The sequence below is a fragment of the Polypterus senegalus genome, chromosome 2 (genome assembly GCF_016835505.1).
Source record: "Polypterus senegalus isolate Bchr_013 chromosome 2, ASM1683550v1, whole genome shotgun sequence".
NCBI classification, from domain to species: Eukaryota; Metazoa; Chordata; class Cladistia; order Polypteriformes; family Polypteridae; genus Polypterus; species Polypterus senegalus.
The window spans coordinates 7736368-7748051 of NC_053155.1; the positions used below are offsets into that span (position 1 = coordinate 7736368).

An 11684-nucleotide genomic window follows, 5' to 3' on the forward strand; every position below is an offset into this window, starting at 1 on the left:
ACACGTAGCCAGCACCTCTCTATGTATATGCACTAATGCCTCCCTGAGGATGAAAGGCTTACAAGCTAAGTGTGAGTATCTGATCTGTGTGTCTGCGTGCTTTCTGTGTTTAGCAGTTGCACTAACCTCAGTTAAGTTCAGATGAAAAATTCAAAGTCACTTTTCACTTACCTGCTTTCACTTCTTTTCTCTCTTCTTTGTCACAGATTCTGTTTTCAGTGATCGATCAAAGAGCTGTAATCTGGAATTCATAAAGCAGATCTAGCCACAATAAAGTCAGACCTTCACAGTTCAGACCCTGAAATCAAACTGCTTGGCCATCTGTTTCACTTTCACTTTAAAATGGCAGCCATCCAGGAGAAACACACCTGAGTCTTAAAGAGACAGAATAAACAGAAAATAAATAAAAAGAAACAACTCAAATAAAATAAACGTAAAAAACTTCTAATGGTCAACTCCACAACTTTTATCTGCTCACAGATTGACACAAATCCCCTCACAGATAGAAGATAGCATGAGACAGAAGGACATGTCAAAGGCAGGAGCTCCAGATGAGCAGATGAGGAGTCGCAGTGGATGAAGATGGCTGATCAGCTGACATGCTCATATAAATTAGAATTTGGTTTATTATCAGGATTAATTAGGAAGGTCTAAGCAAGTTTGACCAATCATGTCATTAAAACAGGAATCTCTGATGTATATAAAAAAGAAATGGAGGGGCTGCAAAAAGTAAGTTTAAGTAAATCAAATAAGACTGACGGACACTGAGCCGAGCTCCAGAGCAGGGGGCATGAAGGCTAAGTCACAGACGTCGTGGTGCTTTATGGAGTATTTAGTTTAAATGTTCAACCTGAACATCACAACATAAAGCCACCGTCCAGCATGGCATATTAACTCCTGGCAGCACTGATAAATATGAAAAGAAAAGAAAAGTAAAAAGTTAAAAGAACAACATGAGTTATTGTAAGAGCCAATCTTAGAAAGAAGTTAGTGCTTTAAGTTAAACTTATTTCTGTGTCTGCTTAATTTGAACAGAATATCATTTTCTTTCATAGCTATTAGATTATGGTATAGCCTTTACATCCTGTAAGTTAATATGAGACAGAACGTTTGTAGTTATATCAGTAATATGGAGTGTTAATTAAGTCAGAGTGTGTTTGGAAATAGACTCATGGCTAGCAGGGACTGTTACTGTTTGTAAGCAGCACAGGCATACAGTTCTCTGACCCTTTAGAAATGGTTCAACTCTATGAGCAAACTTAAAGAATAGAACAAGATATATAAGCTTTAAATAGAACTTTCTTAAACAAGAACTTTACTTTGGAATATCTATTTTTTCTCTATTTTTGTGTGAAATATTTTACTTTGAATTTTACTAAAACTTTTAAAAATGAAGATGTATATATCTTGTGAAGGGATGGGGGAGGGTTAGGGTGGCTGAACACATGCTAAGGACAAGCAGGCGAGTCATCTGCTGGCTTTCTGCTGCTGGTTGAGCTGCCTGTTTTGCTTGTATTCTGTCATTGTTTTAAGAGCTGGGAGCACATGAAGCATGTCTGCCAACAGTAATCCAATAGCTGCTAGGTTAGATGTCTGTGGACTTGTTTTAAATTATGTCTTACTGTCTTGTCTCACGTGACGTTGTAAATACAATACTTGTCCTTTATTTCTGGCCCCAGGTGTGGTTAAATCTCTTTCTCTCAGGACATATAATGCTGCTTGAATAACAAACGTTGAAAATGAACAAAAATTAACACTCTGGTCAGATGTCCAGCATCCACTATTCTCCTTCATTGACCTCACTGATTTATGATGGCCACCTTGGTATGAGATATTGTCTGATGGTTGCATTGATGGCATTGCCCGCCATCAAGTGACAAATAGAAAAACAAGAAAAGAAAAAGCAAGACTTGCATTTTAGGGCAGCAGATCCAAAACATACTACATCTAAATTAGAACATTAGAACATTATTACATTAAAATGCACTATCCATCCATCCATTATCCAACCCGCTATATCCTAACTACAGGTTCATGGGGGTCTGCTGGAGCCAATCCCAGCCAACACAGGGTGCAAGGCAGGAAACAAACCCCGGGCAGGGCGCCAGCCCACCGCAGGGCAAAATGCACTATGAATTGCTCTTTAAGTAATCAAATATCCTTTAATTAACAATTTTACCATGGACACTACCGGCCTTTAAACTGACATTTCAGTACTTGTCAAGCTCGCCTTTTCAATGCGCTGATATCCTACCATGGGCCCAAGTGAGGAGAACTTTACTGTGTTACACACGACGACAAACTTGATTCACCATTTTTGTGGGTTCATTTCTATTTAACTGATTGAGATCACCTGAACTGCTTCTTGTTGTCAGTCTGTCTTTATAGGAAGAACCACCTGACAGTGGTGGCTGAATCACATGTGGCTTCAAGTAACTGACTTCAGTTTAGTTGGTCTTCTTTATTTATCAGGCGCCTTTCTTAAAGACAAGTTGTGCCATGTCAAGATACTGAGAAAAGAAACAGAATAGAGGAGGCCTGCTAACAGTTTATAATTATTGTATTACTTAAACTTTATTAAGTCCATGGAGAAATTCAGAGTACTAAGGTTTATCTAATCTAATCTAATCTAATGACTAACACCAGAGATGTAGTCTGAACAGCTAATCAGCAGCTCTAGTCAGGATGTGCTAAACTGAAGTGGTGCATCTTTAGCCTGAGATTAAAGGGGCACCTCGTAGTAACCAACAGACCAGTCCACAGCTTTGGGGTCCTGTAACAAAAAGCTCGACCTCACAAAGTTATTTTATTAATCCTTAGATTAGAAAGGCTGCTCACATCATGAAGAGGATGGGGAAAGCCCTCAGGAGCCCCATCCCCAGAATATTGGAAACCGTTGGAGAGCCAATGGGGTCAGGTCTGTTGGGGATCAGAACTGGTGTGGTGCTGAGGTGTTGCCCACTGCACGGCAGCACTTGGGTCCAAATCTGACGTGGCCCATCTGGGTAGGCACATGGAACATCTTGTCTCTCTGGAATGATGATCATCTTCCTCTGGCGGCACTCTCTGAGGTACACAGACCGGGGACTGGCCAGATCTCTGTAGGTGAATACACCTTTTATTGGTCTGGTCAGTCTGATGGCTGCCATACTCGGGGAGTAGCTCTTGCTGTAGCGGATTGGCTTCTTCTGATGGTGTCCGATGTCACTGCTTTCAATGAACGTATTATGAGACTCAGATTATGGCACTCCCTGGATGCCTTGTCTGTTGTCTCAGTATATGCTTTAACCATGATGAGTGATGCCTCAGCAAAGGAGAATATTTATTCTCAACTTCGCTCGGTGGTTGATGGGTGCCCACGCGGTTACACTTCTCTGGTCATGGGTGACTTCAATGCAGCCACTGGCACTGATAAGACTGGCTATGAGGATTGTGTGGGTCCCTATGGGTCTGGTGACCGTGGTGAAAGAGGCTCGATGTTCCTTGACTTTCAGGGGCTTTGAATTTCTGGTCCTGGTTCCAGCGCACTGAGTTGCATTGTTGGACTTGGTACTCCAATACTGGTGGTGCAGTAAAGGAGATTGATCACATCCTCATGGGCAGACGCTGGAGGCATCAGAAGTTTACAGAAGTGACCAGTTTGTGAATTCTGATCACAGACTTGTTGTTGCTACTCTTAGGATCAAGCTTAGGTCCAACAGGTTACCACCTACTAAGTAAATGAGCCTGAACATGGGCAGACTCCAAGACCAGGCTGTTTCTAATGAGTTTGCACGCAGGTTTGTGTGAGGAAATGGCAGATTTGGATGCAACTGCTGATCCTAATGTGGTATGGGAGACTGAGTGGCTGGACCAGGCCTAGGGGTCGACCACGTAACACCTGGCTACAGCAGATAGAGGGTCATTTCGGATGGGTGAGACTGGACCGTGTGTCTGCCTGGGGTGTTGCCAACTGGGATCCTGAACTCTTTCATCGTGTGGTAGGTGCAGCAACGCACTGTAACAGTGCATGCTCCCTAACTTGACTTGACTTGACTTATCATAGAGACAGCAGTCTAAGGAAAAGATGCCCAGATGCCCCTTGTCCCAAGTTTATTGTACCACAACAGGATTGAAGTTATAGAAAGTGTTAGCCCACCCTGGCACTTTAAATCCTTTGAACTGCTGGAGGACCAGAACCACAACCCTCCTCAGTACTAGAACTTTAGAAGTGTGACTCTCCTGTCTGCTCCTAACTGTCTGCTCTTCAAACCTCTGAAGGCTCTGACAGAGAAGACAATATCTGGAGTAATGAGAGCACCTCAGCTAACTGCTGCAGCCTCACTCACTCCACTGATAGTCAATGGTGGTCTCCTGGAAGAGCCTGACATGACTTGCACACTGAATGAGACTTTATTACAAGCTTTGTGTGACATTTCTTTGTCATCATCTGTATTTGTTGTTGTATTTAGGTGACTTTGACTTTTCCATTTTGCATCTTCCAGCATTGAAGCTGGTCCATCCATAAAGCTTGCGCCCCCTGGTGGACACAGATTTGAGTCGAGAATCAGCTGCACTAAACATTCCACCCCTTTGCTGCCTTGTTTTTAAAACTAAAGTCATTGAAGTTACTTGAAGCCATCGTCCTAATAAAGGATCAACAGAGGCTTCACTCCTTAAAACATCTGACAAGTTTTAAATTTGACTCAGTAAGCCAAGACAAAGTTTAAAAGAGCTGTGATTGAATCTGCCATCACCATCTTAGTAGTTCATTATGGCAGAGAAACTGAGTAACAGAGAAAGTAACAACAGATGGAGGTTCACACAACATCACAAATTACTGGCTTCAGTGTCCTGTGTCACCTCATCAATGATTTTTCTGTTAAATGATGGAGTCAAAAATTATCATTAAACTTATATATAAAAAAATTATTTGCAAAAGATAGCACTAGGGTGTTGTACCGTGTTAGCTATTATGAATGTAGTGAACAGTCAAGCAAAATGACACCTTTTATTGGCTAACTAAAAAGATTACAATATGCAAGCTTCTGAGGCAACTCAGGCCCCTTCTTCAGGCAAGATGAAGGGGCCTGATTTGCCTCAAAAGCTTGCATATTGTAATCTTTTTAGTTAGCCAATAAAAGGGATCATTTTGCTTGACTTTTTGTTTGCAAAAGATAAAAAGACAAGCAAGAAAAAAGGGTCATAGCATAGGCGTGGCTATATGTGTGCATGGTCAGTGGCAGTGCCCACCCAAAGGGGACATTCACTCACCAAATGAAGAATTAGTAAAAATTAACAAAGCTTTCACTTATTTAAATGTTTAGTTTCCTCCCTACATACCCAGGTGCCCACTCCATTTTAGTAACCCCACTGGTCACAGGTCAGTCGCACTAATGACACTGCAGAAAAGAAAAAAGTAAAAGAACGAGAAGACGAGAAACTCAAGTTAGAGAGCTGAGAAATAAAAGAAGGAGATGGCAAAAGTGACAGAGAAAGGAGCTGTGACAAACCAGACCAGCAAGTTCTACCTGTCAGCTCCTCGTATCAGATTTCATATAAATGTCATGGAAGATGAGCGATGCGATTTTCATTAAAACACCAGGAATAAGAGTGTAAAAAAAAGAATAATCTGGAAAACTGTAACAAAAAGTGGTGTTTAAAAGCAACAATCTGGAATGTGCTGATTGTCGATGTCACACTAATCTAATTTAAACTGAAGAGTTAAATGTGAACTCCTTTTCTTTAATTTCCATATTCACACTTGAGAACAGGCAGAATAAGGCACTCAAGTGACCCTCGCTGATCAGGGAAGGACCCTTAGTGTGTGCATGTGGTGGGCTGAATGTTATGTCTCAACAAGTGATACCTCAGAAATGTCCTCTCACTGGTGTCCTCTCTGCACGTGGCTAGTTTGTGTTAAGCCCCCTGAGGTGACCCTTTGAACTGCTTGTGATTCTCAGGTCTCATTGCTTGTCTGGTTTTGTACTTCAGTGGCCTGTCACATCTGCTCTTTTCATGAGGACCTTCTTTAAGGTGATTTAAAAATGACAAAGTTCTACTCTTTCTTTGTTAATCTGACATTATTTTCTATTTTGTCCAGGTGTCAGTTTTTCATCAATGGCAGACTCCTTATTTCTGAGAGCTCAGAAAAGCTGTTTATCTTCTCAGATTTATAAATGATGAGCAGCAGCATGAAAGTAAAACCTCAAAGCTCAGGCCCTGAGATCTCGGTGCTCAGATGTTTTATTTTGTCTTTCACTTTAAGGTGGCAGCTGGCCAGGAGGAACACACCTAAATCCTAAAGTGACAGAAGAGAAGAAAATAAAAAGAAATGTAGACAAACCTCAAAACAGAAGTCAGTTGGTTACACCGGATGAGCAGGTCTGTGACTGTGAGGCCTTCACACAAGTCAGTTCAGCACGTTGGGAGTAGCAGGTTTGAAAAAATGTGAGACATGTTAAAAGGCAGTGGAAAATGAGTTATAAGAAATGAAGAATACAATAAAAGGAATGTATTAAACGTAATCTTTATACTCTAAACATGCAAGCACAATAGCATACCATAATGTTCTTAAAGCCACGTAATTCAAGTCAGGCATCACAGGGCAGTGCCTACTGCTACTGCTTACTACTGTTATTCCAGCAGCACTGGGCACAAGGCCCCCCCTAAACAGAATGCCAGTCCATCACTAAGCCCACTCACACCGGCTGGAGTCCTCATATAAACTGACCTGCATGTCTTTGAGTATGTGTGAGGAAAACCAGAGCACCTTAAGAAAATCCCACCAAGACACAAGGAGAACATGAAAAGCCCATAAAGGCAACTACTGGGCAGGGCTGACAACGGAGGACTCTGGAGCTATGAGGGAGTAGCAGCAACTCCTGACTGTGTGACCCAAAAAGGAAAGAAAGAAATGTAAAAGAAAAAGATACACACTGAGGAAATGAAGACTCCAGAGCCAGTGGACCTCTCTTTGTCCCAGGTGGCAAGTCCACTTTCAGGTCTTACTGAGGTGACATCAACTACAGCTCTAAAACTTCCAAGGGCCTTCTCTATGGCTTGTCTGGCTAAGCCACCTACATAGGATACCACAGCATCACCAGGTCTGTCCGCGCTCCCCGGTACACTGAATCAAGAAGTCAAAGAGCTTCTATTCATGAACTTCACAGTAAGTGTTGCATCTAACATGTCCTTTCATATTAGACAAGTGGCATTAATCCATATTTACCTTTATCACGTCAGTGAGCTCAGATTCTTAGTAGATTTTAATTGATCATTTTGCTGCTTCTGTATAGCTTTCCATGTTCCTCACAATTGGGTATTCCACTTTATCCCATCCCTTTTAGTAGATTATATTTTAGCATCCTAGGATATTTATAAATTAATATAATATTATTTAGCATATTAGTCCTGGATATGATGTTAAAGTGCATCTGGCTCTGTAAGTGGTCCCTCAAATTGCAGAGAAAACTTGGGGGTTGGTGGCATAATTGGCACTCTAACCACCGTAAAAAACTTCATACAGCTCTGAAACTGCAGACAGGACTGAGGTGACACTCCTGTGATCATGGGTGATTTAAATGAGACCACTGGCACTGGGAGGGCTGACTATGAGGATTGTGTTGGTCCCCATGGTTCTGGTGACCGTGGTGAAAGTGGCTCCATGTTCCTTGAATTTACAAAAGGTCAGAGGGTTGCAGATCACTGGATCCTGGTTCCAGTGCCCTGAGCCACATTGTTGGCCTTGGTACTCCAATAATGGTGGTGCAATGAAGGAGATCGATCGTATCCTTGTGGGTAGATGGTGGAGGCTCCTACAGAACTGCAGGGTCTACAGAAATGCCCAGTTTGTGAATTTTGACCACAGACTTGTTGTTGCTACTCTGAAAATCCAACTTCAGTCCGGTAGGCTGAACCTGGCCAGATTCCAAGATCAGGCTGTTTTTAATGAGTTTAAATACAAATCGTGTGAGGTACTTGCAGACTTGGGTGTGAGTGCCATCCTAATGTGATGTGGGATACCTTTTGTAACAAGACCCTGAAGGATGCTGAGGGTGGTGTTGGTGTTGCCGGTATTCCCAGAAGGAGGTGTTTCATCTCGCAGGGCATCCTGGATATCATTGAGAGGTGCTGCAGTGCACGGCATGATGGCAACTCCGGTCTGTACTGGAAACTGAGAAGGACGGCTTTGACGGCTCTGAGGGCAAACAAGAGGTGTTTGTTAGAGGAATCTGTGAGCAAGTGACACACCATCTGTGGTCTAGTGACCCACGTCGTGCTTACAGAGGAATTGAAGCGTTATGCACATCAGAATCAATTTCTCAGAGAGTTGCAGTCAGGGCAGGTTCTGTAATGGTCCTTACTGATGATACTGCATTTGTGACCCTGCTGGGCTGCCTACTTTGAGCAGCTCTTTAAAGCTGATTCTCCGTCTAGGACATTGGACATCTCTGGTCCATGGTTCATGAGGCTGATCCTCTAATTAGCTGTGAACCACCCAATCTCAATGAGATTGTATAGGTGGTGAAAAAGGCTGAAGGGATCGGTGGTTTCTGTGATGAACTTCTCCAGGCTGGTGGTAAGGATGTCCTCCTGGCATTGCAAACAATCTTTGCTTCCATTTGTGAGACTGGCATCATTTGAACCGACTGGAAAACAGGACTTATCCTCCCTATATGGAAAGGGAAGGGTGATCGCCTGGATTGAGGCAACTACAAAGGGATAACACTGGTCTCTGTGCTGGTGAGTTACTTGCTAGGATCATCCTCAGTAGAATCCATGATCACTTGCTCACCTACCAGCAACCGGAGCAGTCTGGTTTCATGCCTAAGAAATTTACTATCGACCACATCCTGTAACTGAGTGTTCTCATGGAGCACAAACGTGAATATCGGCAGAGTTTCTTTGCAGCCTTTGTCAATGTTCACAAAGCGTTCGACTCAGTTGATTGAGCTGCCCTGTGGGACATCCTGAGGGTTTGTGAGAATCCCGCGAAGTTGCTGGATATCATAGCAGACCTGTACACGGTGAGTGCTGCGCAGAGTGGGGCCAGAACCTCTACATTTTTCTCAGTTGATTCTTGGGTTTGTCAGGATGTGATCTGCCCCTACTCTGTTCAATGCTTGTATGGATTGGGTACTGGGCAGAGTTGTGGGGTCCAACGGCTGTGGGGGATCAGTTGGTGAAGAAAGATTCACTGATCTTGACTTTGCTGATGATGCTGTGGTCTTTGTGGATTCAATGGAGCCTCTGATTGAGGCTCTCAAAAGAATGTCTGGACTTGCGAGTGTCCTGATCAAAACCAAGAGCCAGGCTTTTAATGACCTCTTAGGCACAGACATCAGCAGTGTGTCTGTTTGCGGAGAGAGTGTCGACCTTGTCGAGAGGTTTACTTATCTCAGTAGTGACATTCATGTCTCTGGTGACTCTTCCTATGAAGTCAGTAGATAGATTGGAAAAGCACGGGGTGTCATGAGGTTGCTAGAAAGGGGTGTGTGGTGCTCACAATATTTCTGCAAAATGATGAAGTTCCAAGTCTTTAGAGTCCAGGGGCCTCATGTATAAACGGTGCGTACGCACAGAAATGTTGCGTAAGAACTTTTCCACGTTCAAATCGTGATGTATAAAACCTACACTTGGTGTAAAGCCACGCACTTTTCCACGGTACCTCATGTCTTGTCGTCCGCAAGTTCTCCGCTCGGTTTTGCAAACTGGCGGCACCCAGCGTCAAAGCAGTGCTACTGTTCTTGTGTGATTACTCATTATTTTCATGACGCGGCTTTATAAATACACAGAAACTAACCGCATATTGTTTATTAGTGTAATGCATCTGATTGTAATTAACTCGTAACAATATAATGGTCCAGGGAACAGCCATAGTATTCCGAATGCCATAACTGCTTTAGAGTTGTTACTCTCACTTCTTCTTCTTCTTCTTCTTCTTCTTCTTCTTTCAGCTCCTCCCGTTAGGAGTTGCCACAGCGGATCATCTTTTTCCATATTTCTCTCATTGCACCACTCAGAGTATTTATATAGCTGATCGGAAAGAGAATTATCGGTATACGGCATTAAGCACACGCTGTCTCTGCCACGGCAAAACGTTTCAAAGCCTTTCCTGTACGGACCTCGCGGTTCAAAAACAGTTTCATCCCAAGAACTTTAAACGCACTTAATCAATTGCTCCTTGTAGAACTGTTAGTACTTATAAGTACAATTACCTCACCGTTGGAAAATGGCAAAAGTCTGTTAACAGAAAAGGAAAATCAATACTAACTCCATCCATCTATCCATCCATTTTCTGCCGCTTATCTGTTTCTGTGTAGCAGGGGCAGTCAAAGCAATGCTTCCCAGACATCCCTTTTCCGCAACACCTCTCCTCTAGGGAGATACTGAGGAATTCTCAAACCAGCCGAGAGGCATAATCTCTCTAGCATGTCTGTGCAAACCAAGTGTAATCAAGAGTCCCTGGTTCGATTGCCACTCACTCCTATATTTGCCGTTTTCAGTAGTAAGCTGCTCTTTTTGTTAATATTATACAGTACACACATACACTTGGTTTGCGTCTGTACTTGCGCTGTTACTTAGAGTCAGGTCGGGTGGGGGGTTGTTAGAGCACGTTAGTTTATTCATTGCAGCAGGATCAATGCACATGTTGATCTTTTTTTTCTTTCAGTACATGTGCCTTCCCTGTTTATTTATATATCTGGTGACTTCTCTGTCTGTCTGTCTCTCTATTACGCAGTGCCCTGTCTGTCTGTGTGTTATGGATCTTAAAAATAACAGTTATAAGGACACTTGTTCATGTTAATTGCAGTCTCAATTGTTAAAAAAATATTTTAAAAGGAGCATCTCGCATGAAAATATAGCGATCTCTTTATCTGACAGTGTATACCAATTTATAAATTTTATGTCTGTTTCAGGTTAAAAAGAAAAAAAAAACACTTTCTCCCCAGTGGGGAATCAAACTTGGGTCTCTGCGGCACAGCACTCAGTCTAAGTCAGCAATTCTTACTGATACACCACGGAAGCTATTGTATTACTTTTGAACTGTTTGTAAAAGTGTTTATTTGATCTTTGGACTTACATATGTCACACATTCTATAGTTTATGCCTACATTTTGTAACATTTATTACTAAAGTATGAAAAAGTTTCTGTTTTAACAACGTGTTTACACAGATTACTGTAGAAACGGAACACACATAAAATGCATGTGTTTCAAATAACGATCTATTATTTCCACTCTATAACCCCAGCAGTGCACTCACTCCCAGATAATCAAACAAGGCATGAGCTGGGAGAAGTTTGTGCACGTTCTAAGTCGGTCGGAGGATGGAATAGCCGGCTGCTTGCAGCTTGTGTTTATTGGCACATTTAGAGAACAAAAGACACTGGCGGAAAGGTGTGAACAGTTTTAAGGTGGGCCTTATCTACGAGTTTTTTCATAGACTCTGGTAATTCTAGTGCTAAAGTCCTGCTCTACCACACTATTTGGTAGTTTAATCCATGTGTCTGTTGTTCTCTGTGTAATGAAAAACTTTCTAATGCGTGTATGGAATTTACCCTTAAGAAGTTTCCAACTGTGTCCCTGTGTTCTTGTTAAACTAATTTTTAAGTAACAGTTTCAATCCACTGCACTAATTCCTTTTATGACCTTAAACACTTCAATCATGTCACCTCTTAATCTGTTTATTTAAACTGAAAA

At 42.3% G+C, this 11684-nt stretch overlaps 1 protein-coding gene across 5 annotated transcripts in view; it reads right to left on the reverse strand.

The window, feature by feature from the left end:
- LOC120521818 (NACHT, LRR and PYD domains-containing protein 3-like) overlaps positions 1-295 on the reverse strand; it is a 147861-nt gene extending 147566 nt beyond the window's left edge. For all 5 annotated transcript variants that reach the window (XR_005632204.1, XM_039743161.1, XM_039743151.1 and 2 more), the window contains exon 1: positions 172-295. The gene's annotated coding sequence lies outside the window, so the exon portion shown is untranslated. The remainder of the gene's footprint in view (positions 1-171) is intronic.
- Positions 296-11684: the final 11389 nt, after the last annotated feature.